Source organism: Silene latifolia, chromosome 3, assembly GCF_048544455.1.
Source record: "Silene latifolia isolate original U9 population chromosome 3, ASM4854445v1, whole genome shotgun sequence".
In the NCBI taxonomy this organism is placed as follows: Eukaryota; Viridiplantae; Streptophyta; class Magnoliopsida; order Caryophyllales; family Caryophyllaceae; genus Silene; species Silene latifolia.
Window position 1 is genome coordinate 43,844,365 of NC_133528.1, and position 5,393 is coordinate 43,849,757.

Consider the following 5,393-nt stretch of genomic DNA (forward strand, 5'->3'; position numbering starts at 1 on the left):
GTAGGTGATTTTTCTTAACCTAATTCTTTTTCCCATTCTTGCCTCTCATCTAAAAACCACAAAAACAAAACCCTAATTCATTTTTACTGAAGTTTGAGGATCGTTTCTAGCAACAAGTTAAGGGCATATCTCATATGGTCTTGGGTGCAACTGATAGGCGAATATCAACTTTGATATTGTTCTTAGGCCGTTTTTGCTAGGACCGAAGGTTATTTCTTAATCCTTTATGCTTTTGTTTATACAATTTAGTTTTATGACTCGTAATCATCATTTTATAATTCGTTATAATCCTTAAATTAAAGGGATGCATACAGATAAATCCCACAGATAATTCCTGCATGTAACAATTTAAGCACTTCCTTTTTTAACACTTCTTGCATGTTATGATTTAGTCGTCTTTGACCTTGGACACATGGTTTATGATCTTCCTCAAGATTAATTCGGTGCATGCAAAATTCGGGACTTATGCCTTTTAAATCGTCAAGTTTATAACCAATGACTTTCTTGTGAGACCTTAAGACATGAAGCAATTTAGCCAATTGACTCTAATCTAATTTAGCACTAACGATAACCGGACACATCCCCTCATCATCTAGAAAAGCATACCTCAAATTGGAAGGAAGGGGCTTAAGCTCGCGTTTTTGTACCTCAAGTTCTTGAGGTGTAGCAACCAAGCCTATAAAGTGTGAGCTCTCCTCCAATGATAGCTCCTCTCCATCCCATTCTTGCTCCAAAGAACCAATCTCCTCATTTCCAATCTCATCATCACCTGCAAATGATTCTAAAAGCAAGAGTGCCTCCAAGGGATCTTTAGATAAAGATCGAGGTGTAGAGTCTTCTATAACAATGTCAACAACAACCAAAATGTCAATAGAATAACAAGACTCTTCTATCATTGGACTCTTCATGGCACTATTCAAATTATATGTGACCTTATCGTCACCCACTTCCAATATAATTTTACCCTTCTTGACATCAATTAACGCACCCACGGTGTGTAAAAATGGTCTTCCCAAAATGATTGGGATTTGGGCATCTTCGGCCATGTCAAGAACAATAAAATCAACCGGAATGAAAAACTTACCAACCTTAACGGGAACATCCTCCAAAACTCCCAAAGGGCGTTTTATAGAACGGTCCGCCATTTGCAATGTGACACTAGTGCATTTTAAGACTCCCATATTAAGCTTAGCACAAATAGAGTAAGGTATTACACTCACACTAGCACCTAAATCGCATAAAGCTTTATCAATTTGGTAGGTGCCAATTGTGCATGGAATAGAAAAGCTACCGGGATCTTTTAACTTAGGAGGGGACTTGTTTCAACCTCATCAAAAGTCCTCTTCTTAGTTAAAATATCTTTCATGAACTTAGTGTAAGATGGAATTTGAGTGATTAATTCGGTAAAAGGAACGGTTACCTGGAGATTCTTCACAACTTCCATGAATTTACCGAATTGAGAATTCTTTTAATGCTTTGCCAATCTATGAGGAAATGGCACTTTGACTTTTTCCGGGATCTTTGCTTCAACATCTTTCTTTGGAGGAGCATCTTCCACTTCCTTGACTCTCTCAACAATAAGTGGATCATCCACTTTCTTGGGAATTTCTTCATTTTCCTTATCATTTGGAGAGATCTCCAACTCAACAAGCACCTCCTCATCTTCTTTGGGCATGGATGGCCCATCATATTTTGTACCACTTCTTAAGGAGATAGAATTAAGGGTAGCATGTGGTTGCTCACCTTGAGAGGGTAGTTGACCCGATTTCCTTGAAGAGCTAGATGAGGCCAATTGAGCCATTTGTTGCTCAAACATTTTGATTGTGGCATTTTAAGCTTGCTCATTCTTTTGGATTTGAGCCAACAATTCCTTTTGCATACGGACTATCAAGCCCTCAAGCTTACCTCCTTCTTGGTTGTTTTGTTGGGCATTTTGTGGTGGAGGTTGATTTTGTTGGAAATTAATTTGTGGGGGCCTTTGTTGATTTTGATAACCCGGTGGAGGGACATAGGCATTTTGTTGTGGTGGGGGTTGTGGTTGAGGGTTTAGCACATTGTTGCTTCTATAAGACATGTTCGGGTGAAATATTGAATTTGGGTTATATGTGTTTGAGAATGTACCCGGTGGATAAGCATTTTCTCTTAAAGCTAGAAAGGCATTTACCTCTTCAATGGGAGCTTGGAAATGAGCGGCATAATCACCAGCACCTCCGCAACCGTCACACACAATGATTTGGCTTGTTGAAGACATAGCATTGACTTGTTGAACGGAATCTCTAGCATCCCTTTCCGCCAATTATTGTTGGAGCAAGGCAATTTGAGCTAGCAAAACGGAGTTGGAGGATTTTTCTTTACCTTTGGATGGCACAACTCGGGAATTGACATATTGTGCATCATGGACCGCCATAGATTCGATCGTGGAATGAGCAAGGTCGGTGTCAATTTGATCAAACCGCCCATTGTTGGCGGAATCAAGAATCCTTCAGGACTCGGCACAACATCCATTGTAGAATGTTATTGCTAGAAACCAATCATCTAGCCCATGATGTGGGCATTGTCTTTGAAGCTCTTTGTACCTCTCTCAAGCCTCATATAAGCTCTCAAGAGCTTGTTGACGGAATCCGGTAATTTGGCTCCTCAAAGTTTGAGTTTTCTCCGGTGGAAAAAACTTTTGATAGAAGGCTAGAGCCAAAGTATCCCAATTGTTGATTCCCATGGCGGTGCGGTCAAGGCTATTGATCCAAAGCTTGGCCTTGTCCTTCAAAGAGAAAGGGAAAAGTATCTCCCTTATATGGGCTTGAGTGACGCCCGTTTGACAGATCATGGAGCAATAGTCACAAAAGTTTTGCACATGCAAATTGGGATCCTCCAAAGGACTTCCCCCAAATTGCTTTCTCTCCACGAGGCTAATGAAAGCCGGTTTGATCTCGAATTCCGGCGCGGTGATTTGAGTAGTGGTGATACCGGCCGGAAGCATGGCCGTGGTAGGCTTTGAATGATCGAAAATAACATGTAAAGGAAATAATGCTAATGTAAAATAAACAAAGTACTTAATTATAAACTATGTAATAACTAAAATAGTAATGTAAATTTGCAAACTTAGAATTAGAAATACCTTAATGGAAGAGAACTTATATGGAAGAACAAATAATAATAACCAAATGCTTGAATATCAAATGCTTGAACAATAGTTTGTAGTACAAAATGTTGAAAGATTGAACTAAAGGAATGCTTAACAATTTGTAAACTAAAATGAGAAACCTAATGAGAGAAATATAATGCTTAAGGCTATTGTAAGTAATTTGAGAAATGAAAATGAGATGCCCTAAGCCTTGGAATACCTCTCCTATTTATAGGAGAGGAAGAGAAAAACGCAAGAAATCAATGAGCATGTGGCCCCGATCGGGGTTGGGCTGCCCCGATCGGGGTCGTGTGTTTTTCCTCCGTTTTCATTAAATCCCATCTTAATTAGCAAGAGTATCCTATGTGGGTGATTAATTAGCGATTAATTACCCGGTTTAAGACCTCATCCCTTGGCATCCTAGGTAGCTTGGAATCCTATTCTTTCCTCTTTGATTTGGACTTGAACATTGGGCTTGATTTTGATTTTGATTGTTGACTTCTCTTGCATTTTTTTTTATCCAACATTTCCCTCATGCAAACCCATGCAACTTGAAGTACAAAGTCCATGCAACATCCAATTCTTAGTTCATTTGGTCTAGCTTGTAATTTCTAGCAACCTTGTAGTATTTTAGCTCCAAAAAGCTTATTTCCTACAAAATATGTCAAAACATCCAAAACAACTAGAAATGCAAATATTAGCTATAAAACACTTAAGATAAGTGCTAAAGACATTTAAAATCAAGCTAATATATGGGGTTAAAATGTATAAAATATGCACTTATCACTAACCCCGCCACATCCAACAACAAAATTCTACCACAATAATCTCACAATTACCATTAACACATAATTCACTTTAATCATGCCTTAATCACCATTAGTATCAAGAACACCCAAATATTACAAACATCCACCAAACACATGTAAGCAATTATAATATAGAAACCGAGTAGAAAAATCCTACCTTTTAGCAATTTCCTTCACAAGACAAGCAAGAACAAGAAAAAACTAGCAATCACCCTCTATGAAGCCTCCTTCTATAATTAATAGAGTATAATCTATCACAAACATGTTCTAGGGTAATAGATTAGGTGTACTTTAATTAATATTATCAATCATTTGTATCAAATAGTATTAATTATCCTTAAACCCCATTAGTTACCAAAAACCCCCAATTTCTAGGGTTTGGTGTCTTAATTAAAAGTATTGAAAATAAAAGAATAAAGGTATAGAATTACTCACTAGATGGAGGGAAACAAGAATATGTGAGTGAAATCTTCAAATTCTTCAAAATAAGGTGTAGATCTTGGTTTTGGGAAGGAGGGATTGTGGAGAGATGTGGGAGAGAGTTTAGAGAGAGGAAGTTAGGGTTTTAGAAATGAATAAAATATAATTACAAGCCTTATATACTAAAGCCCAACAACACGTAGCCCACACGTGAAAAACAAGATCTCGGGCCACTCGGCCGAGTGACTCACACGCAAAAGTGGTAAAATTTCCTAGAGGGCACTCGGTCTATCTACTCGGTTGAGTACAGTGCCACTCGGTTGAGTACCCTGTTGTACTCGGACGAGTGCACTACTAGAAAATACGAGGTATTACAGTCTTCCCCCTTAAAACGAAATTATTCCCCGAATTTCACACCCGACTCAAATAAGGTACCTCTAATACTACTCTCTATGTCCCGACAGCACCCCAAAGGGAGGTATCTAATACTCATGACACTTACATATTATCACACCTATGTCCAAGTACTACAACCCTTGCGGCATACAACATATTATCATACCTATGAACCCCCTATATCATGCCATAACACTAACAGCAACGCTAACATCTTCTCGCTAACGTAACACTCACTAAAAATCCTATATCAATGCAATTCATCAAGCAAGGACAACTACTAACATGAAATTTTACATTCTTCCATCCTTAAAAAGAACTTCGTCCCCGAAATTCGCTCATGCTCAACACCCTCAATACTATCACGACTATACACAACTACAACCTTAAGTAATACCACAAGTACCCCAAATAAGTAATATCGTAAACACCCGTCATACTTTTGATATCAATACTCAAGTATATCCTCCATTCTCCTACTAAGTTCCATTATGTTTCGTGCCTAGTCATGCCTCTATGGTACACTTGACAATGGCGTATACCATACAATATTCACTACGTACTATATCCTTAGTTACTTCCATTCAATAACACTATCACGTCCGACCGATAACCGCTTACTGCTTACTATAAACATCGATAGCTAT

The 5,393-nt window shown here is 38.3% G+C and overlaps 1 non-coding gene across 1 annotated transcript; it reads left to right on the forward strand.

The window, feature by feature from the left end:
• Window positions 1-2,537: 2,537 nt before the first annotated feature.
• Window positions 2,538-2,644, forward strand: LOC141650875 (small nucleolar RNA R71). Its single transcript, XR_012546886.1, has one exon. It is a non-coding gene; the product is annotated as a small nucleolar RNA R71 (small nucleolar RNA).
• Window positions 2,645-5,393: the final 2,749 nt, after the last annotated feature.